Genomic DNA, 24175 nt, shown 5'->3' with positions numbered 1-24175 from the left:
GACAAAACCAAATAAACAAGAGGAGAAGCAGGAGAGGGTTGGAGAAGGAAATCTGGTGTCCATGTTGCTTTAAAATAATCAGGAAAAATCAAATAAAGAAGGAATTTAACTCCAAGTTGGAAAACTTTTCTAGATTTCCTGAAGTCAGGAGTAAAAATGAGCAAAAGCAAGCAGGAATAAATTTATTTTACAGCTTCACTGTGGTTCTGTTTCAGGTTTCTCACCTGCAGTGTAGCAGCCGGTGTCCCTCAGGGATCAATCCCAATAAACTGTAACTCTATTTTAATATTACTAAAAGTAAATATGAACATTTCCAGTCATGTTCGACCCTGGCTCCTAACATTCCTGTGTTCACATTTAAAATAAAGTGAGGAAATTTCATTTGTTTAGTATGTTTAGATTGGAAATAAATAAAAACAGCAAACGAGCCAGAAACATTGAACAAACAAAAGTGTTTACAGTGAATTATGTTCCAGTTATTTGGGATTTTCTCTGATTTAAAGAACTCAGTGTTTCGGTTGTTTTGCAGTTTTCTGCATAGACGCTGAGTTTCTATGGATCTCGCTGAAACATTCATTAAATCCTGAAAATGTTCTTCAGGTGGCAGAAGGCCGACTTTCTAATTGTCTTTATGTGATGCTGAAGGTTCAGGTCAGAGGTCATTATGATCTCTAGCTTCCAGCCGGAAGAACTGAAGCTGCTCGTTGACTCTAGATCTATAACTAGATTGTTCCTCTACAGGTTTTAGCATAAATAAATATTGCCTCCTTTTTAACCTTTTTTCTAAATATAAATCATATTTTATCCAACCCGTTCTTCCTCCTGCCGTTCAGTCTGTTGTCCTGGTGATTTCTGCCTCTTTCAGGACATTAATATCTCTGCAGTTGAACCATTTCCCTTCAGGTGTTGCTTCTGGCTGCAGGTAATTAAACTGGTCTGATTCCTGAAACCAGTGCAATGGTTTTTTAGTGAAGCGTTTAAGGAGCAGCTTAAATTTGAGCATAACATCTGAAGTCTTTACAGGATGTAATTAGTGTGTTTTACTCCTGCTTTAGTGTGTTTTACTCCTGCTTTTACTCCTGTGTGTTTTTCTCCTCCATGGGCTGCCACCTTATCGTGGTGGAGGGGTTTGAGTGCCCCAATGATCCTAGGAGCTATGCTGTCTGGGGCTTCATGCCCCTGGTAGGGTCACCCAAGGCAGACAGGTCCTAGGTGAGGGACCAGACAAAGCGCAGCCCGAAGACCCCAATGATGAAGGAAAACCTTGGACTTGGTGTTCCCTCGCCCGGACGCGGGTCACCGGGGCCCCACTCTGGAGCCAGGCCTGGAGGGGGCACGATGGCGAGCGTCTGGTGGCCGGGCTTTTACCCATGGAGCCCGGCCGGGCTCAGCCCGAAGAGGAAACATGGGCCCCTCCTCCCATGGGCCCACCACCCGTGGGAGGGGCCAAAGGGGTCGGGTGCACTGTGTGATGGGTGGCGGCCAAGGGAGGGGACCCTGGCGGTCCGATCCTCGGTTGCAGAAACTGGCTCTTGGGACGTGGAATGTCACCTCTCTGGTGGGGAAGGAGCCGGAGCTAGTGCGTGAGGTCGAGAGGTTCCGGCTAGAAATAGTCGGTCTCACCTCGACGCATGGCTCTGGTTCTGGAACCAGTCTCCTTGAGAGGGGCTGGACATACTTCCACTCTGGAGTTGCCCAGGGAGAGAGACGTCGGGCAGGAGTGGGCATACTTGTTGCTCCCCATCTCGGCGCCTGTACGTTGGGGTTTACCCCGGTGAACGAGAGGGTAGGATCCCTCCGCCTACGGGTGGGGGGACGGGTTCTGACTGTCGTTTGTGCTTACGGGCCGAACGACAGTTCAGATTACCCACCCTTTTTGGAGTCCTTAGAGGGGGTACTGGAGAGTGCTCCTCCTGGGGACTCCCTTGTTCTGCTGGGGGACTTCAACGCTCACGTGGGCAACGACAGTGAGACCTGGAGGGGCGTGGTTGGGAGGAACGGCCCACCCGACCTGAACTCGAGCGGTGTTCTGTTGCTGGACTTCTGTGCTCGCCATGGATTGTCCATAACGAACACCATGTTCAAGCATAAGGGTGTCCATATGTGCACTTGGCACCAGGACACCCTAGGCCGCAGTTCGATGATCGACTTTGTCATCGTTTCATCGGATCTGGGCCGTATGTCTTGGACACTCGGGTGAAGAGAGGTGCGGAGCTGTCCACTGACCACTACCTGGTGGTGAGTTGGCTCCGGTGGCGGGGGCGAAAGCCGGTCAGACCTGGCAGGCCCAAACGTGTTGTGAGGGTCTGCTGGGAACGTCTGGCGGAATCCCCTGTGAGACGGAGCTTTAACTCCCATCTCCGGCAAAACTTCGAACACGTCCCGGGGGAGGTGGGGGACATGGAGTCTGAGTGGACCGTGTTCCGTGCCTCCATTGTCGAGGCGGCCGATCGGAGCTGTGGCCGCAAGGTTGTCGGTGCCTGTCGCGGCGGCAACCCTCGAACCCGTTGGTGGACACCTTCGGTGAGGGATGCCGTCAGGCTGAAGAAGGAGTCCTATCGAGCCTTTTTGGCCTGTGGGACTCCGGAAGCAGCTGATGGGTACCGGCGGGCGAAGCGGCATGCGGCTCGGGCGGTTGCTGAGGCAAAAACTCGGGTGTGGGAGGAGTTTGGAGAGGCCATGGAGAAAGACTTCCGCACGGCTTCGAGGCGATTCTGGTCCACCATCCGGCGTCTCAGGGGGGGGAAGCGGTGCAGCACCAACACTGTTTATAGTGGGGATGGTGTGCTGCTGACCTCTACTCGGGACGTTGTGGGCCGGTGGGCAGAGTACTTCGAAGACCTCCTCAATCCCACCAACATGCCTTCCACTGAGGAAGCGGAGCCTGGGGACTCTGGGTTGGGCTCTCCAATCTCTGGGGGCGAGGTCGCCGAGGTGGTTAAAAAGCTCCTCGGTGGCAAGGCTCCGGGGGTGGATGAGATCCGCCCGGAGTTCCTTAAGGCTCTGGATGTTGTAGGGTTGTGTTGGTTGACGCGACTCTGCAATATCGCATGGACATCGGGGGCAGTTCCCCTGGATTGGCAGACTGGGGTGGTGGTCCCCCTGTTCAAAAAGGGGGACCGGAGGGTGTGCTCCAATTATAGAGGGGTCACACTCTTAAGCCTCCCTGGCAAGGTCTATTCAGGGGTCCTGGAGAGGAGGGTCCGTCGGATAGTCGAACCTCGGATTCAGGAAGAGCAGTGTGGTTTTCGTCCTGGTCGTGGAACACTGGACCAGCTCTACACCCTCAGCAGGGTCCTGGAGGGTGCATGGGAGTTCGCCCAACCAGTCTACATGTGTTTTGTGGACTTGGAGAAGGCGTTCGACCGTGTCCCTCGGGGAGCCCTGTGGGGGGTTCTCCGGGAGTATGGGGTACCGGGCCCTTTGATACGGGCTGTCAGGTCCCTGTATGACCGGTGTCAGAGTCTGGTCCGCATTGCCGGCAGTAAGTCGGGCTCGTTTCCGGTGAGAGTTGGACTCCGCCAGGGCTGCCCTTTGTCACCGATTCTGTTCATCACTTTCATGGACAGAATTTCTAGGCGCAGCCAAGGTGTTGAGGGGATCCGATTTGGTGGCCTCAGGATCTCATCTCTGCTTTTCGCAGACGATGTGGTCCCTTTGGCTTCATCAGATCGTGATCTGCAGCTCTCGCTGGATCGGTTCGCAGCCGAGTGTGAAGCGGCCGGGATGGGGATCAGTGCCTCCAAATCCGAGGCCATGGTCTTGAGCCGGAAAAGGGTAGAGTGCCTTCTCCTGCCCCAAGTGGAGGAGTTTAAGTATCTCGGGATCTTGTTCACGAATGGGGGAAGAAGGGAGCGGGAGATCGACAGGCGGATTGGCGCAGCGTCTGCTGTCAAGCGGGCGCTGTACCGGTCCGTCGTGGTGAAGAGAGAGCTGAGCCAAAAAGCGAAGCTCTCGATTTACCGGTCGATCTACGTTCCCACCCTCATCTATGGTCATGAGCTTTGGGTCATGACCGAAAGAACGAGATCGCGGATACAAGCGGCCGAAATGGGTTTTCTCCGTAGGGTGGCTGGGCTCTCCCTTAGAGATAGGGTGAGAAGCTCAGTCATCCGGGAGGGACTCAGAGTAGAGCCGCTGCTCCTTCACATCGAGAGGAGCCAGTTGAGGTGGCTTGGGCATCTGGTCAGGATGCCTCCTGGACGCCTCCCTGGTGAGGTGTTCCGGGCACGTCCCACCGGGAGGAGGCCCCGGGGAGGACCCAGGACACGCTGGAGGGACTATGTCTCTCGGCTGGCCTGGGAACGCCTCGGGATTCCCCCGGAGGAGCTGGAAGAAGTGGCTGGGGAGAGGGAAGTCTGGGCCTCCCTTCTGAAGCTGCTACCCCCGCGACCCGACCTCGGATAAGCGGAAGAAGATGGATGGATGGATGGATGGATACTCCTGCTTTATGCCTCACCTTTAGTACCTGCTGCTGTTGGCTTTGGCATTTGTTAACTACATAAAGTAATAACCTAAAGCATGGCCCGTTGTCTCTTTAGCTCTCATTTTCCTCATAATTGATTGCCATATAGACTGAAATGTCCATTTAAAGGTCAGAGGATGAACTTGTGACACTTTTCCTCATTTATTAAGTGTTTTCAGCTGTAATCATTTCATAAAAACTGCAGGAATCAGCTGTTATTGAAAGCCACGTCGTCGGTGAATTAACTAAAAAAAGAGGCGTGTGGGAGGTGATTTTTTCCATTAGTCTGTCCCTGAAAGCAGCTTTTAAAGACAGAAAGTCGGAACATTTTTGTAGTGAAACATAAAAACTGTTTCTTCTCTGCGTGTTCGTTGGTTCCAGAGTTAAATGTTGCGTTTTGTCACATGTGCAGGAGGTTATGAAAGTTTTGGACATACTTTAGCAGGAAGTACCCGCACTTTCACTTCCTTTCTGGCGCAGCAGATAGAGGTGGCCTCATTGCTGCCTGCATGAATCCCATATATTTTTTCCCGCTCCTCTCCTTTGGTTTCTTTCTCTGCGTTTCATTGTGTCTCACTCCCACTCTCTCTAACCCTTCTCTGTCCCAGCGTCTCCATTTCATGCACTTCGCCCAATTTCCTCTCCATCTCTTTTCTCTGTGTGAATAGCATAAAAAGCATTATGCACCACACTGATTCACTCATATCATGAATAAAATAATGATACCACTAGCAAAGGGTCTAAAACAGGCATTGACATGTTTTTATAAAGACAGGTATCACTAGTTTTCAGAACCGAGCCACCAGTGACTCATTTTTCTGGATTTTAAAATCAACAGCCTGCAGATCTTTTCCTCCAAACTGCATTAACCACATTTTAAATTTATCTTTCTCAAAAAATGTGCACAGATCCCAATACTGCCATGAAGAATTGTGTATAAATCTGTTGGAGACGTCTTAAAACCGGTCCGAATATTTAATCACGGTTCCAGGGGTGAAAATGATCATAAAACCAACATGTTTCCAGTGGATATCAGAATTGACCACCTGTAACGTAGAACTAAGTCTACTGAGAAGCATTTGTGTTTCTAAAAGGGAAACAATCTGGGAGTCGTAAACATACGAGGGAAAGAAACTCATTTTTTCTGGGAATGAAGCCAAAAAGTAGCAGATATAAAGAGAAAAGCAGGGGACCGATAACTGAACCCTGTGGGACTCCATGATGAGGTGAAGCAGCAAAAGACACAAAATCACAACATTTTAATTTAGTAAAACAGGATTTGAACCACTGACACCCATCAAATGCTCAAAAGGAGATGAGTTAAATCTAAACACGCAATAACAACCTGATCAGCTCCTGAAAACGGCATTAAAGCTCTTAAACTTCAGATTTTGTTCTGGCTTTAAATCCAGATAGAAAACATCTAAAATATCATGTTCTACTGAAAAGGATTATTAGCTACCTTTTTATGACAATTTTTAATCCTGCAAATACTGAAAACAATAAGATCCAAGAAACTCAGTGGAGAAATAAAATTTACATGTTTTAATTTCTTTAAAAACTAGATGATCATCAGAAATATTATGCAGGACTAAAGTTTAGGTGCAACAGACAAAAAAAGTTCCCAAAGAAAACGAAATGCAAGTGACGGTAGAAATCTGTTCACGGTTCAGTCTGCACAGATTTCTCAGTGTAAAGTCAAAACCAACCGGCTAACGTCTTAGCCGCTGCTTTCTGGCTGTAAATCCTCCTGACGCTGCTGCTCCCAGTCCTCCCATTAACCTGACGGTTAACCAAACATTCATGTTTGGTTAACCGGGACATGGAAATCTAAATCCCATCCAACTAAGGATGTCTTGGCTTATTGAGTCAGTAAATCTCAAAGTCCAACATCGAAAGCTTTGGCTGCCGTCCACATTTAACTAAAAGGACCAGAAATGACTCGCTCCGGTCCAAAGTGCGCCATAAAGTTCAGTTCACTGATGCCAAACTGGCTTTAGAGATTCCGCCATAAAACTGACAACTGGAACTAATGTAGACAATAACCAGTTGACCGTTTCCATATGTTCAGAGTCTGCCAGAAGTTTCTCCATTCGGCTCATTCAACAGGGAAATTTATTCAAGCGCTTTGCCAGCCTGTGGAGGGAGAAATATTCTCTCCCCAAACTACAGAGATTGTGATTAGAGGGAAATTTAGCAACATGTGCAGCTGAAAAAATGATGGTTCCCATAAAGATGTTCCACATGCTCGTTCTGATGGTCGTGATTATAAACTAATTTGATTTACCCAGGAAAGAAAACATCTGATTGTCGAAAACCTCGACTAAACTGCTTAGACCGGTTTGAAATACTCAAGTCCAAAGCTTTTGATGCAGAAATAAATCTTTAGTTATAGAACATGATGAAGAGCGAGGAGTACCCGGAGAAAACACACAGATGCACAGGGAGACCGGCAGACTGAGCAGTTTGTGGTTTTTAATCTGTTGTTCTGGGAGGACAAACAGCAGATATGGTTTTTAGAGCAGCTTGTTTTCTTCACAACATTCCCTTCATCTCAACTAACATCTGGATCCAGATGAAAAGTCCTGACATCTGGCGAACACGAACTCATCAGAAAACTGCAGAATATTTTCTGGTTCTGGGATTTAATCTGCTCTGCTGTTCAATGACAGAGAAAAGTTTTTATGTGTCTGGTACACAGCAAACCAAATATATAAAAAGCTACTAAACTACTGGGATAAATTAATGTTCATAAATAGAATCTTAATTACCAGCAGAATCTCAAAATGTCTCAAAATAACATTTTTCTCATTTTCTACTTAAATCAAAAAACAAAGACAATCTGACAGAAAACTGGGATTTTAGTTCCAACCGTTTCCAAAGAACCTTTTTATCATCTGAAAAACTGCATAAAAGCACCAAGAAAAAATGACAAAAATCTGGATTGCTGTTTCTTGGCATTAGATTGTCGGCATGTTTTTCCCTGGAAAAAAGGCAAGAAAGCATTTTTAGTCCAAGTGCGAATCTTTTACCATCTCTCGCTCAGATTCCACGTTTTGGGCCATGATTCAATTCTAAACAATTATTTCATGAAGAATCGTACAAAAGTACTTAATTTCTCACATTTATTCAACATAAATATGCTGAATAAACGTTCCTTAAAATTATTCATGCCTGCTGCAGATACAAGAACCAGATACTGGAATCGAAATATCAACAATGCTGTTGATATTCACATAAAACAAACTTCTGACCAGACGCCCACCAGCCTCTCTTAGCGTCAGTTAGCTCAGTTAGCGTTAGTTAGCTCTGTTAGCACCAGTTAGTGTCAGTTAGCGTCAGTTAGCTCCGTTAGTGTCAGTTAGCACCAGTTAGCGTCAGTTAGCGCCGTTAGCAGTGTCCATGAAGTTCTCAATCTTCATTTCGTGAACCTTGAACTCGGTGAGGTTCATGTCAAGCTTCCTGGGAATTCGGTAAAAACCAAAATGAATCAGAATGTTTTCCTTCAAGGAAGACGGGCTGATTGAATCTCGTTCATTTTCTAATTTGTTTTGTACGACATCAGAACACCAAGCGTCGTTACAAAATGGCGGCAGATTTGTGTTATTTATGTAAATCCATTTTGGCACACCTTTAATTATTAAAACTTAAAATCTCCTTTAATATTCAGCCTCATCTGACTAAAATAATCACTTCATCCTCTGACCCTGGAATATTTCTCATGTTAGTTTATTTTGACCTAAATCTCATCAGATAACCTGCAGAGCTCGTATAACTCACAGCTTCAGTATAAATGCTTGAAGAAATGCGAGTCAAAGCCCAACATGTCTCGGCTGCAGAAGTGTTTGCACCCTGTGGCCCCTGCATTGATCCGGCAGCTCCCATCGGTCTGGGGAATCCTGCCGCTAAACAACTTCTGACGGGAAATTTCTCTCTGCCTAGGATGCCCTGGTCATTTGTACCGAAAGGTCAGAGGTCAGGTGAAGCAGCAGCCAATTAAAGCTCTGCAGATTTGACACAAAGAGGACACGATCTCAGGCTCATCTGGGCGCGTTGCTCCAGGGGCCGCTGGGGGCCGTTGGCTTCCAGCCGCGCTACGCCTGGATGTTGTTTACTTCCCGCTCCGCTCTGCTTTTTTATCCAGGTTGTTGCTTGAATATACGGTGACTGACATGTTTGGATGTCAGCCGCTGCTGCGGAGGCGCCGCTTCACACACGCAGTCCTCGCTTTGTAGGGGGGCAAAGGTCACCGCAAGCCGGCACACTTCATTTCCCAGGCTGCCGTGGGGCTGGGCGAGGGCACGGTGCTATGCTGTTCACCGGCTTGATGAAACCGGTCCGCCACGCTCGGAGTGTGTGTGTGTGTGTGTGCTCCCTGTGGGAGAGGTGGCGGGTCAGAGATGGGTGTGTGTGTGTATCAGAGTGTGTTATGTGTGTGTGTATCAGAGTGTGTTATGTTTTCTCCAGCTCAGGATGACTGGCTGACAAGTCAAAAGCTCACCAGCGTCTGCAGCGAAGCGACGGACGGATCCGTCTCATGATGTGGACAGGAAGTGTGTGTTTGTCCAGGAAGACAAACCGATGATGCTGTTCAAACCGCTGGACATGCTGTCATGTCTGGTTTCAAAATATTCAAATAAATCCAGTCAGGATGAGCTAAACATTTTAAATCTGATGTTTTCCATCCAGTCTGAGTTGGAGACGTTGAAACAGAGATGAACCCAGACAGAGGAGGTTCCACGAGGAACTGGACATAAACTCAAACCAAACTGCACAAAGTTGAGGAGGAACATGATAAAAATCTGATGGAAATCCAGAGGTTTAAAAGGGAGAAGCAAAAGCAAAGGAGGAGGATTAGCAGAGCAGCTAACAGCTGCTGATGCCACCCTGGACATGATGACATCATCTCTGATGTTTGGACATGGAGCTGGTAGCATGTCAGTCATCACACTGTCACACAGCAACAGTCTTCAGTCAGAGGCCTCAACAGGTTCACTTCAACACTGACTGCTACTGGAAATCCTCCCTCCATTATGAAGAAACATTTATTTTTAGCTCTAATAGAGTCACCATAACTGCTCAAACTGATCTTGACTTTATGCTCTGTTATCAATCTAAATGTGATTTATTACATCCATCAGAGTGGAGCTGATATAATAAACGGAGCAGCAAACAAACGAGGCGACGCGAGGGGAACTTCCTGCCAACACTCATCACCGGGGTGGACGAGCGTGAGCTGCTTCCACACACACACACACACACACACACACACACACACACACACACACCCACCTGCTGCAGCAGGGCGGAGCAGCAGGGAAGCCGATTTCATTTGATCATCCAAACATGTTAGCAGTGAAGTTTGAGCGACGCCCCTGAGAGCGAAGCGATCATCTGGTTCTCATTGCAGAGGAATCCTCGGCCCCCCGCCCGCCCCGTCTCTCTGCTCAGCCTCCTAAAACAAACAAACCGGATCGAAAACAAACACGTAACATCACAAATTACACTCAGTTCTTTCTACATGGACGGTGTATTCTCCTGGAGTCAGGCTCATGTTTCCACGCGGCGCCGCTCCTGCCCCTCGGGTGTGAAAACTCTCCGTTTACGACCAACACACTCCGACTTCAACGTAAACTGATTTAAAAGTTGAGATGAAATGAACCCAAGCTGCGGTTTCCCTTTCTCTCTGGGGTTTCTCTCTCTCAACTCATCTTTTCACATGATTGTGCAACAAATGCCTGGAAGATTTTCCAGAAACTGGTTGGGAAGGAAAACACAATCTGGATGGATGTGTTGAATTTTAAAACAGTTCTTTGGTTCAGATTCTCCTGGAGTTTATAAAGTAAACCTGCTGGATTAAATCCAGTCGTTTATTTAGTTACTGGCTGAATTCATTACATTTTTTACACAAAATCCTCCAACTGAATGTTTACACTGAATTACTACATTCTGCACAAAACACAATTTAGAAAAAAACTTTTTTGATGAAGTTTTGGCTCTAGGAACAAATAATGTACTTTAAAAAACTGAATTGGAAATATTTATTTCACATCAAACAACTCATGATCAACAACCAGATGTTGCTACTGGCAAAAACTACAAAGAAGACGACGACAGGAAGTGGTTGGACGATGACGGCGCTGCATGTTTTCTAAAAACTGATCACATGTAATTTTAGTGAAGTTTCTTATGGAATGGAAACAACTGCAATTCGACATCAGAATATGGACAAAGTTTTGTGACAGAATGGCAGCTTGTGATGCAGCTGCAGGATGCAACACGCCTGGTTTACCGTTTATTAGGGCTGTGTATTGTAGACAGGAAAAAAGGAGTAAATTTCAGCCAAAGAAATCTCTGAAATTTTCCAGAAAAAATTGGAAATTTTAAAATTTCTGAGAAATTTGCTATGGAGAAAAAAAGGAAAAACTTCAGAGAAAAATTCTCAATTTTTTCTAGCAAATTCTTTAACTTTTCAAACCCAGAAATTTCCAAAATTTTTGAAGATAATTTCTGACATAAATTAAAAAATTTCAGAGTTTCTTGGTGGATTTAAATCTGAGCATCTGGGAGGAGGAGGAAGATGAAGATCTATCAGAACCTCTGGGTCAGAACTGCATACATGCATCAACAGATCTTTAATTCTGCTCACATTAGCAGCATTCTTCTCCTGATAACACACACACAATAAATCAGCGACGTGTCCAGCTGGTTCTGGGGAATCAGAGTCGCGTAAATTTCTCTGAATGGCGGCGCGGCCGGATCATCTGGAGCCTCTTGCCTCTAAGCTGATACATGTGTTTACCCAGCATTTAAATCTGGGCAGCAAAGCCTCTTCCTCCTCTTCCTCCTCTTCCTCCAGTCCAGCAGCAGGCGGATCTGATCCGACATCAAAGACAAGAGGAAGAGCAGCGATCCGTTCAAACCTTTTTAACTTCATATCCTCCACACACTCTCAGGGATCTGCTGGAGATTTCTCAACATTTCCAGCGCGGCGAAGAGGCTCGTGTTGCATTTAAAGTTCACAGGCAGGCGGAGGGAGAGGGGCGGACATGTTTCTGGATGTTCAGGCCTGTCGCCGCTCTGCTGAGCGAGGTCATGAGGAAGAGGTGAAGAGTACAGCTGTCTGTTTCTTCAAAGAAAGCTTCTCCAGCCCCAGTTTTTCTCGAAAGCTGCAGCTTTTCAATCAGCTCTTCCTCACCACTTCCTGTTCCCTGGGCCGTTTTTCCTTATGCATGCGCACGCATACCGCCCCTTATTGGATTTACAGATGAAAATAGAGAGAAAAGCAGGGGGAATATTGCCAGCTAACAGTTGTGACATGGGTGTGTTCTGGTCTGAGGTCAGACCCAGAGCAGCATGAAGCAGGAAGCAGCTCCGGGCGCCTGATCCGGAGTCAGTTCATCTAATATTAATGCTGGATGTGGCGTTCCTGGGAGCGCAGCCCGACCCCAATACAATTACAAGCAATAAACAGCAGCTCTGCTTTAATCACAAGAGCAACGTTTACATGATTAATGCAATAAACTCCAATCTCATATCGCCGTTACGAGCCGAGCCCAGAACAGTGCCAGCGTTCTGATTATGCACATGATTATGTTGATTTTTTTATATTACCTCTTTTCATTTGGCTTCCTCACAGACTCCTGGATTTCCAGCTTGGTGAAATTTCCTCCTGCGTCTCGACTTTGAAGGTTCCTGCAGAGGAAGGAGAAAGAAATGTTTTCTCTGCACTGCAGAAATCAAAAACCTTAAAGTATGTTTGACTCGTTTCCAGTGCAAAATATCCTCGTTATGACGGTTTGTTAGGGCCGTGTATTTTAGAAAAAAAAGGAGCAAATTTCAACAAAAATGTAATCCTATCAAAATTTTCTTAAAATTTTTTTTCAACTTTTCAAACCCAAAAATTTCCACAATTTTTCTAGAAAATTTCAAAAATTGTAGTTTTTTTTTTTAAGGGAAATTTACTCCTTTTTTATCTGCAAAGGCCCAAATACAGTCATCCAAATCACACTGGACATAAAAAAACTACCTTACAAATAATTTGTCAGCAAGTTAAAAGATTTTGTTGGAATTCAACAATTTTTTTAATATAGTTGCAAAACAATAGTTTCAAGTCAAAGTTTAATGAAGGCGATGGCCAGGCTGGTTAAAGTAGGTTAAAGCCCCGCCCACTAACGTTGCCCCGCCCTTATCATAGCCCCACCCCCCCTAACGGTGCCCCGCCCCAAGATTGTTTTACTCGTTATAGACGTCGCCAGTTTGCACTTCTTTGTTTAATAACAGTTTTGAGTCGTGTTTTTTTAGACGACCTAAAAACACATTTTTATTTTTTTAACACTGATGTGCGATTGTATTGTGTTTATTATTTTAACTATTACTTTGTACAGTTGGATTATTTTATTAAAAACATTTCTGATTGTTATTTTAAAATAAAAAACAACAACAATATCCAGCTTGTTTTCAATGAAAAGGTTTTCAAGTCTTTTTTATTGATTTTCAGTTGGATTCAGGTGTGGACTTTGACTAGGCCGCTGTATGTGCAGGGTGATCATCCTGCTGGAAGCTGAACCTGCTGAGTCTCCCGTCGACTCTGACCTGCTGCCCTGTCCCTCAGCATGATGCTGCCTCCACCATGAAGTGGATGAAGCTGCAGTCCAGCTGTGAGGTTCAGTTTGGATGAAATGTTTTGAGGTTCATGTTCAGCGTCTGAAGGATTTCTGAAAGTCTGCTGACTAAGACATGCGACCCGTTTTCTCCTGCTGGAAGGAGAACTGGGTCCATCCGAGCTCAAACTGGAACATTTCCTCCTGCTGCTGCTGAATCCAGCCCATCTCTAACTAGAGCTGCTTTTATTGGATCAGCTTTCCTCCCCAGCCCGCCCTCATCCTCAGAGGCAGAGATCTGTCGGGCCGTAAATCCCGATCCAAACCCGGATCACCAGGAAACTCCCTGCCCGGCACTAGAATCCGACTTTCTGCTGCGTCTCCTTAAAGACGGAGAATGAAGGATCTGGTGAACAGGTGTAGCGTGCCGCTGGGAGGATGTTGATGGTTGGACGCGTTCCCAGTCTCGCCTTAAGGGGAGAACCAGTGACTGATAGGTTTATTTTAATTCCTATCTAGCAAAGATTCAGACCAAGGCCATTGTCTTTTCTGCAGAATAGGAGGGAAGATCCGAGATGCGACGAATCGCTGTAAAACACTGTCTGGGATCAACTCTGCCAGATCTTTCTCTGCATTTGGCTTTATTAGAAAATACAAGGAAGGAGGTTGGGCCTTCTCACATAGTCACACAAAGAATTTGACCAATGACCTTTTTCTACAGGGTGTCCTAGAACCTTCTGTGGGCATGCCCTTAAAAGGGCATGGCTGACCACAACTAATCAGTTACAGATGGAGCTGATAACACAGGAATGTGCAAAGTCTCTAGCCTCCAGGCAAACATCCTACAAATGGTTAATAGTATTTCACAGAAGAGAAGAAGTCAAGTAACATCAAATAATAATATGAAAACATAACCTTTCAAATAAACTCACAAGTAAATGAACTTAGATAATTATTCTAACAGTGACAATGACTCGGATCAGCTTACATAAGTCCTTCAGCGTTCCTCCACTGAAGAAATAACTTACTGGACCTGCTGGTGCCGACGTGTGAAATCTCCTCCAATAAATGTACTGCAGGAGAAAAACACAAACTGAACCTGCTATTTGCACCTCGGCTGTTATTAATTCAATCTCTACGTTTGGAAGAGAAACCGGCCCACAGCATGACAGAATAAAAAATAAAACAAAAATAAAAATACTCTCATCTGACCAAAGCTCAAATGAGAGCTTTGGTCAGATGAGGTCGCTAGTCTGTCGCAGCATTCCCAGATTAAATATGGGATTTTCCTTTAATGTTTCAGTGTCACTGAAACAGATTTTTACTGAATCAAACCTGATTCCTGAAGTTATTTTTGGGAGTTGGGAGGAACCATCAGCTGGTGACGTTATCCTCTTGCTACGTTCTCATAAAATAAAAACAGGACAAATAAAGTATTCTAGTTTCTGTCTGCTGCTGTTATCCACTGAGTCCCAAAGACGAGCAATCAAGTGGGTCAGCCCACACACACACACACACACACACACACACACACACACACACACACACACACACTCCGCTACAAGTGTCTGTGTGTTTGTCGTCCTCGCCTGCATCCCTCCTCTCTCCCTCTCTCTCGCCATCCAGGCTAATCTCCCATTAGAACCGAACCGACTCTGCAGGCTGCGTTTACTCCGACCCGGGCGGATGTGAAGTGTGTGTTTATATTATCTGGTGCTATTTTTTAGCCTGTGTGTTTTTATTTCTTGTTGTTTGAAGTGCTAATGCTGTTGTTGGTGATCTTCTGCCAAACTCCTCTGGAGATGCAGCTTTCCACTTCATGGTCAGGAAAGCTCTCCAGGTGAGCTCTGCAGGAAACGTTTCATGGAGGAAACATTTCATTTGGCATCAGGCAGTCAGGCTTCATGCACCCTGCAGGATTAGATGAACCTTTGGAACTGAGACTTCACATATTTTCCTTTTTGTATTTCACAGAACATCGCGCCCACAAAAAGAATCTACCACCTCTTAGCTTTTACAAATCAGTAAAAGAAACTCGGCTAGCCAGGCTGCAACGGCTGCAGGGAGAGTTGAAGAAGTTTTAGGTTGAAGAATAAAATCTCCAGGTTTGTTTCTGTTCAGTTGCAAAAGTCATTCCACGTCCACGCGTTGATCTGATCTAAGAACTGTTTACTGTTTGGGCGTCATAATGTAGAGCTGCGTATCGTTTGCATGTTTATGGTACAGTTTGAACAGCGAAGTGAAGCTGCAGCCAGTTTAATCTTCCTGCCATCTGTTATTAGCTGTTTTAATGCATATGTGTGATTTTTCTCCCTACATGAATCTGAATGTAACTCAGTCGGACCAGAAAATAGAATAAAAAATCAAAATGGAGGCAAAGAGGCTGATATTTATGAGGATAATGATGAGAGAGAATACATCCGAGCACTAAGACCTGCAGCCACAGATAAGAGCAGAACATCACCAATACGGCCCGTTTCCACAGCCAGGCAGCATTTTATCCAACTTCCTGCTTCCAGATAACAGGAAGTGTTTAACACCCGAACGCCGAGGTCAGAGCAGCTTTAAAGATCGATGATTCACTGAGAGATGTTTTTTAAACCCATCATTTTCTCACACAAGACCCAAATTTATTTACAACATCGATAAAAACGTAAAAAGGCTGAGAACAGATTCACTTTTCAATTTAGCTGCATAATATAAACCTGTATGCAGCTCCTAACCTGAATTTGAACAGAAAAAGGTAGAGATATTTGGCTTTTGGGTGAAAATGGTGGAAAATATAAAAAGTTTAAGCTCTAATGATGACGTTAGGTTATTAAGTGGAAATAGAGGTGAATTATTGGCCTCGATGTAACTTAGACAAACTGCTGAAGACAAAAACAGGAGGATCTGACAAAGACTGACGAGAACAAACAGGAAGGGAGTGATTACTGGTTACAAAAAGAATATAACCGAAAAACACAAATTATATGGAAAAATGTCATAAATGTATTTTACAGGACTTCCTGACGATGATTATGGGACTCTGGTGATTTTTGATTCTTTTATCCAACAAATTAAAAATATAAGAATTTTTTTTAAATCACAAGCAAAGAAATGAGAATAAATGTAAACAGTAAACAAAATGCTACAGGTTCTGACCCGAAACTCACTGCTGAGTAAAACAAGCAGGCAGGTATTTACGTCTTTACTGGGATCCCAGCAGCGTTTGGAGTTTAGCGCTTTATATCTTTAGATTTCAGTTCAGAAAGCACCAAAAACACTTTCAGTGCCACTGATGAATGTTTTGTTTTCTTTAAATTTATACTTTAGATCAAGAAAACACATTAACAAGTTAAATGTTTATTCTAAACTCACACTTTAAAGTTGTTTACTCTCCAGCTGGACGCCTCTATGCAATAACCTGCATCAGTTATGAGCTAAAAACATATTTAAATAAAATTTGCATCAGCAGCTGCACCTGCAGCGATGATCATTGATTAGCTTTGCCTACATGCTAGTAGGAGTATTAACGTCGATAGGGTCAGTTTGTTTTCACCTGGCAGAAGCTGCCATTGATTTTAACACCAAGTTTTAAACTCAGTCATTAAGTCCAGAGCAGCAGCGGCGGAGCTGCAAAGTTCGGTTCAACAATTTCAAAAGTTGGGTGAGAAAATGCAAAACTTTCCCTCAGCCAGAGAACTGATAGATTTTTCCTCCATTCATGATGTTTTCCAACTTGCCAGAACTTTCTTGAAATTTTTTGGCATGAAATAACTCAAATGCAAATAGAGCAGATGCCAGCAGGAGCCTGAGGAGGCTAACCTGTGTTTTCAGGGCGGCGTCTGGGCGAAGCTAAGCCGACCACTAGCCCTGCCTCCCAGTTCCTGTCGCTCAGACCTGCACTGTCACCTGCCTCATTAGAGCAGAACCGCTGAGAGAAACCCAGAAGCAGCATGCAGGGGAGGAAACTCACACGGCCAGGCAGGGAGATGCTGCTGCTGCTGCTCTCTGATGTGTGTGTGACAGCGAGCCGGAGCGTGTGTGTGTGCAGCAGAGGGTTTTGATTTTCCTCTTGTTAGACAGGGGAATGACTTACGGCCATACCATTGTCTGTTAAAGACCCCGGGACCCTCCATCTGTCTGCACACAGCACGTCCAGGAAGCAGCTGTGAAACTACGATTTAACTGATATCTGCAGTTAAAGACCTGCCAAAAGCCGCTGCGCTCTGCCAATATCCACATTTTTACATTTCATCAATTTCATGCTAAAAACAAAAAGCCACAGTTCAGTCCCCGATTGTGTTCTTGGCAAAGTGGAAAAAAGGCAATTATGAGAAAGAAGAAGTCTGCTGCTAAAACATGGAATTATAATATTAATGACAATGATGAGGCGCCGGAGCAGAACGCTGTGGAATCTGATTAAAATGACACATTAGAATCAGTTCAGGTTCAGGGTTCCAGCTGCACACACAGCCAGCGCAGCGATTAGCAGCTGCACAGCAAAAACACGTCAGGATGCAGCAAACAGACGCAGTTATGATCCTCTCATAATGCTGCTCAGAACAGAAACAGGGAAACAGAAGCAGCACCGGTTCATGAAGCTTCATATCAGAACACGGCATCAACAGTTCACATCAGGCTCCGTTTAGAAAACACTACCATTTATTCTGTTTGACCTTTTTTTGTCCCAATTAAATGATTCAGACATTGAAAACAAGATTTCATTCATTAAGGAAACGTAGCCGTCCAAACCAACCATTAAATAATTAACATGTTACCTAAACTGCTGCAAACCAACCACTCCTCTACTCTCTGCTACATTCTCCTACTACTCTCCAATTCTGCATCATTGGCTATTTTTATTGATCTTCATAAAAACAACATCTTGTCTGGCGTTTAGCGGAGACATTTTCCTGGGGAAGATCAGCTGAGCTACTGCTGACAACAACTCAACGTTCTCCCTCTATAAATGATAAACCTGGCATCATCTCTGTGTTTAACCCCGTCTCTGTCCTAGTCAAAGATACCGGCCGAGCTTTGTTGCAACAAAAGATGTTTTCCCAGCTGATAGTCCGGAGGAATCGGTTCTATTGGTCCCAAAACGTTAACATTTGTTCCAGTTTCAGCTGCTGTGGTTCTCTTTCTGAAACCAACCAAACCCTTTGAGCAACCTGTTCCCCTCCTGGCCTGTGGGGGCGCTGCACCAAAACCACTGAAGGAACCGACACCAAAACCTCTGAAGACACCGAGTGCAACTTCCTTTTTCACCAAATGGAAACTAAAATGGAGGCGTCAGATTTTAGCGGTTGGAGGATTTCAAAAGACCAGGAGCCATTTCTGCAGCTAGCGCTAGGCTAGCATGTTAGTTTTGGTTGTATTTACCCAGAATGCCCTGCACTGTAGTCCACTTCCTGCTTTTGGAGCGGTCTCCAGTCCGCTTGGCGTTCACATTCAAAATGAACCAGAGTTCACTTCAGCCGAACCCAGACTCAGGTCTGGAGGACCAGAGGTCAGAGGTCAATTAGAATTTACACCTCACCAAACAAAGCAAACTTTTTAGGCAAATGGCCAGGAGTTGGTATAAAACGGACCAAACAGGATGGTGGGAACGCTCTCTACCTGCATATTCTTTCTTTCTTCTTGTATTTTTTGAAACCGGCTCAGAGTTTCTCTGCTGGCCGTTTCTGCCCAGAAGCTACTTTCCCCGTTAAGTTTTTACTTTTCTTTAACATAGAAAACATTCCTGGACCTGCTGTTTCTGAACTTGAATGCACCAATCAGTTCACAGGATTAGCAAAATTACAAAAATAAAAAGAACATTCATGCTTGTTAACCATTTAAAATCTGGATTCAAAATGAATAAAAAGTAAAAACTGTTTATGGGAACTAGAGATCTGTATTCTTCCTCTGTCAGTATAAAACATTTTGTAACAACCCAGCTAGTGGAGAAAACCAAACTTGTGACTGAATCAGGTTTCTCCACCCAGCTGCGTTCATCACTTTCAGCCTCGCTGACGGAGAAAAGATGTTTCCCAATCTCTGGATCAGAACCTGAACCCCTCCGCCAGAACGAGGAGCGTCTGCTCTTCATTACGGCCATCAGTCCCACATGGGCGGCTCCAGAGCTGCTTAAAGGAGATCTAGTTACCCAAAGGGTCAAATTTGTAGCAAACCTTCGGATGAGCGGCGTTCAACAGCCCTGACGTCTATGACATCATCATTACCCGCCCTGCTCCAGAACCTGCAGGCGTTCAGACTGAAAACACAGCGAGAGCCTGAGCAGTGTGTGTATGTGTGTGTGTGTGAGAGAGAGAGGCAGTCCGCTGACCCTGCAGGCGAGAGGAAACAGATGCTTTGTGAGGGAGTTTACACAAGACCGCAGGATCAAATCCAAGCCACAGGCAGGAACGGCTTATTGCTCAACAGCACTTAAACCCAGCAGAGCGATGTGAGGAGGGATTTCTGCCTGCAAACCCACCAAACACACACCCGGGCTTTAACTATGCCACGTTACACCACACATGCTGCTCGTTTTTAATCTCTGTACAGGTTGAAATATTTCACTCACTTCACACTGACTTCAGATTTAGAATAAATAAAAGCTCTAAATGTAGAAAATCTGATCCATGCGTCAAACTACAGTTACTCAATACTTTTTATCAAATTTTGTTTTTTACTTTTACTTGATTAAAAATATGTTGTAGTAGATCAACGTTTATTTCCGGTTCCTTTCAACTAATATCAAAATAAACCTCTTGATGCCTGAAGGCCATAAGGTTCCTTCAGTGAATGTCTGATCATTTGTAGCAATATGTAAAAAGTCCTAACATCAACATCATGACAGTCATGAGACTGTTAAACAGTCTTCAGTCAGAGGCCACTTCAGAATCCTTGAGACAGACTGCTACAGGAAATCCTTTTTTTAATCTAAATGAATTAAATGTTGTAATTTGTAGTAAATTAAACCTTTTCCAGATTATTTATAATGTTTAAACTTTAATCTGATTTCAGAACAACCAGCAGCTTTTCCTCCTTTCCACTCTGGAAACAAACGTTCATTTGAATGAACTCTTACGTCACCGAGGACGTGGAGTCCGACAGAGACGGACGGGAAACCGGAGTAAACAGAGCGCCGTCGGGTCGCTGCGCTGCCAGGGCGCGTGGGTGGAGAGGCAGGTGGAGACGCTTCACCTGTTTAAGGATTCGGCTGACTCCTAAACTTTACATGCTTAATATAACGCAAACTTTCCTTCAGCTGAGGAGAAACCATGTTTTCCTGACACTTTCCTTTGTTCCTGGAGCCTCTAGGTAATTAATTCATCATCTGAATGTATTTCAGTCTCGGGTTCAGCAGACAGTTTAAGTGCCTTTTGATTGTTGACTCACTTCACAGTTATGACAGAGTCGCAGTTTGAATCTGTCCAGCTGGGAAAAATGTTTGAATGTAAAGATCCTGTCACAGAATGCGAGCTATAAATGTTAAACTTTTAAAAGTTTATCCAGACAGATTCTAATTAAAGTCCTCAGTATGATTTAGAGGAGAAACGTAACAGATCTGCTGACAGACGGCCCACAGCATCACCTTTTAAAGCCCCGATCGTGTCCTGCAGCTCGGCTGGAGAGCTACTCAAAAATTTAGCACTTTGGTGAAAACATCATTTAAAATTCAAAACAAAGAGCTTAAATCAAGAATAAAAGGTTTCAAACAACTAGAAAACTGGACCAGATCCAGAACTTCACTGCTTTTCAAGCATTAAATTATTTTTTTAAAGGTTTTAATAAAGTTGGTGAGATTGTGTTAAATAAAAAGTTACAAGCCAGTTTTATGTGTTTAGGAGTTGGTTGGTTGTGGTTCCAGAAGCTGTCATCATCATCATCATCGTCATCATCATCATCATCATCATCGTCATTGTCATCATCATCATCATGTTGTTGTGATGATGATAAAAATGATGATAAAAATCCTGAAAACAGTTTCACTCCATCGCCTCATTGGTTTAATTCTCTTCATGCTGACGTTACTTTAACTAGAACAGCTAACAAGCAGCTGTAGGAACTCAGAGCTGCTGCATCAATCATTCTGCGGGAAACAAATCTTCATTTCCACATGCATGCTAAACACATTCAGCTGGGTTTGGGGTTAAAATCCTGAAGCAAGAAAGCCAACAAAAGCCCTCTGCAGAACAAAGCATCCTGTTCCACACAGAGGAATGGCATGCATGTCGGCTCATGTCTGCATGCGGAACGTGTTTCTGTGAGAGAACGGCTTCATGTGGGAGTGGAGAGGTGATGAATGTATAGGAGACGGAATAAAGTGGAACCAGAATCAAACAGGGAGTTCAGATTCAGATTCTCTCCATCCTCCACAGATCACAGATGTTACGTCCTGAAGTTGGTCTCAGACTGGATGTTTACAGAGACTTTATCCTTCATTCATTTTGTTGTTTCTGTTTTGTTTATGTTGGATATTTAAAATGTTCCAGTTCCAGTGTTCAATGTTCATTGTAATTTAAAGTTTTTTGACCTTCTGGAATGCATTTTTGCATTATTTATGCCAGGAACCCAGCAGGACCCTTTTTATTACTTTTATTACAAAACTACAATATTATCGTTTATCACAGTAACTTCAGGAACAATAGATTGTTTCTCATCTTACAGGCCTAAAAACAAGAACTCGTTACCAAAGATCAATAATCTAAGTTCTAATAATCATTCAACACTGGAACTGGAAAACATTTTAAATATCCAAATAAACAAAACAGAACCAACAAAACAGCTGGTTGAGGCCAAAACATCCAGTTTTTGATATAAAACCAATAGATTATGCAAATGGAAATTATTGAGCTTGTTTTAATCCATCATATGATTGATTGATTTATTGATTGATTATTGAGACAGGCCTACTAATCAACTCGTGCCTTTTGAAAAGCTTTCCTCTCCACAGCTGAAGCTGGGACACTAAACTCCAGACTGTAGGAAAACTGACTTCATAAAGCGACCAGTCGGGGTGAAGTACCACCAGAATGTTTCGGGTTGTTTGGGTTTTCCCGTCCCAGCAGCATGTGATCCGAGGGTTTTGCCGCGTGACGGCAGCAGCTGACGCACACCGACGCAGCGTTCACGCAGCCTTCTCAGACAGACTCGCATACCAGAGCTTCCACCACAAACACGCACACATCTCCAAAATGAGCCCATTGTCCTGCAGTGGGACCCGAATGGAGAGGCTCCGCCCCCAACCCGGCTCGTCCCACACTGCACGCTTTCTTCATGGAGGACGGCGTCACTAACAGGCTGCAGGCTGGGGTCAGAGTTCAGCTCTGGTTGGGTCCTAAGGTCAGGACGCCACTGTGCTGTCCACTATACGCCTGCTGAAGATGAAGGCTCATGAATGCTGCATGGGAGCGCGGCGGCGGCGGCGGCGTGGAGGGAAACAACGGGGAAGATTTGATCTGAGACGGAGGATAAAGAGAGTCTGTGAGGAAACAAAGAGTCGCTTCATGACAACGAGGGTCAAACGGCGTTTTATCCAAGTTTCCTCCTCCACCCTCAGGAGGCGAACATGTTTGGGGGGAGGAGGACTTCTCCCATCAGGGGAAAACAGCAGAGCGCTGAACGTAAAGATACAGAATGTCACTTTATAAAAAATATGGTCTTTTTATTTAAAACTATCCTGTTGTAACTGTTTGTTGTGAGACAAACAGTCTGTGAAATCATTTATCTCCTCCAGCTACTACTGTTTGAAGAAATGCACCAAAACAACCAATCAGAGCCAGGACTTAGCGCTGTCAATCATCCTCATGTACTCACTGCTAAATATGCTAATAACGGAGAAACAACTGTTTGTTACAGGTAAACTAACAGACGGGAGTGTTGCTATGGTAACGCAGGGCCAGAGGCGCATGGACGACACGTGACCGGAGCTGCAGAGACGGATCCAGAAGAATATTCCAGAACTGAAGGACAAATTCTCTGAAACTTCACCACTTTGGCTGATTTACTGCCTGGCTGCATGTTCACAATTTAAAAATAATATTTAACATTTTGGCCTCTTCATGCTAAGATGAAACCACCACAAAATGATTTATTTGAACGCAGGGTTAAAACTGTAAATCTTGTCCCAGATTTAAAGCAACACTTTCCCACTGTGGCTTCATTTCTGTCAGGTCAGAGATCTCAGACTTATTTCTGCAGCCTCACTTCAACTTGTTGAGGTTTCTCTTTGAGATCATTTTTTAAAAAGATCTTTAAACATATTTAATCTGAGGAATGCGGATATTGTTCATGTTTTGGCCTGAAACTCAGAAATCATCATCCTGTCCAAAATATCTCCAAACAAAACATAAAGATAATCAAGCAAACAAAATACTGTTAACAACAACAACCTGCACTGCAAACTGCTTTAACACACAGATTTGGAATCTCACCGTATTTTACACTTTGGAAAACAAAACTAAGCAAAACAGAGGATAAAAATATTAAAATCAACCTACAGCAGAGAGCTGACACCAGGACAGGAGATGAATAATATCTGGAGGTCACGACTGAAGAGCCCTGACAGAGGAAATATTCGTGTCTCAATAAAAATCTTCAGCAGGATATATTTGTTTTATATTACTAACATATCAGCGCATATTAAAATGAACATAATGCTCATGTATTTTTCTGCGTTTGGTCTGAAGTTTTTCCTGACAGCGTTTGGTTTCTCAGCTTGTTGAACTGAAATGGTTCTGAGTTATAATCAGCAGCTTTGTGTGAATAAAGAGCAGAAACATGCATGAGACGTGTTGCCTTGTTATTTTCAGTGTGTGTGTGTGAACGATGCATGTGTGCATGGTGTGTGTGGGAGTGGGGCCAGAGAAGTCAAATATCTCAACGTGGATTCAGACTGTAGACAATGAAAATATATTTTATATACTTTCAGGACTTGATATTACAAACTTGGTGCTTAAAGTTGGAGAGTTTAGTTTGAAAATAATGGGATTTGGTTAAAGTTTGGAGTTTTAGATGTGTGTGAATACAGCCGAGTTTAAAACTGACGCTGGAATTAAATAAAAATGTTTCTACAAAGCGCCACTTTGCAAACTTGTGCAACAAGGCTATTATTTTTCATTTCCAGTTTTCT

The 24175-nt window shown here is 44.3% G+C and overlaps 1 protein-coding gene and 1 long non-coding RNA gene across 2 annotated transcripts in view; one reads left to right on the top strand and one right to left on the bottom strand.

Annotated features, from left to right (window-relative positions):
• Window positions 1–24175, bottom strand: part of celf2 (cugbp, Elav-like family member 2) — a 285915-nt gene that overhangs the window by 216566 nt on the left and 45174 nt on the right. The window contains exon 2 of the mRNA XM_028044204.1: window positions 12080–12160. The gene's annotated coding sequence lies outside the window, so the exon portion shown is untranslated. The remainder of the gene's footprint in view (window positions 1–12079; window positions 12161–24175) is intronic.
• LOC114161116 (uncharacterized) lies at window positions 22277–23831 on the top strand. The gene is made up of 2 exons (XR_003598944.1): window positions 22277–22667; window positions 22903–23831. It is a non-coding gene; the product is annotated as an uncharacterized LOC114161116 (long non-coding RNA).

Source organism: Xiphophorus couchianus, chromosome 17, assembly GCF_001444195.1.
Source record: "Xiphophorus couchianus chromosome 17, X_couchianus-1.0, whole genome shotgun sequence".
Classification (NCBI taxonomy): Eukaryota; Metazoa; Chordata; class Actinopteri; order Cyprinodontiformes; family Poeciliidae; genus Xiphophorus; species Xiphophorus couchianus.
The sequence above is the reverse complement of the archived record's forward strand: the minus strand, read 5'-3'. Positions and strand labels throughout refer to the sequence as shown.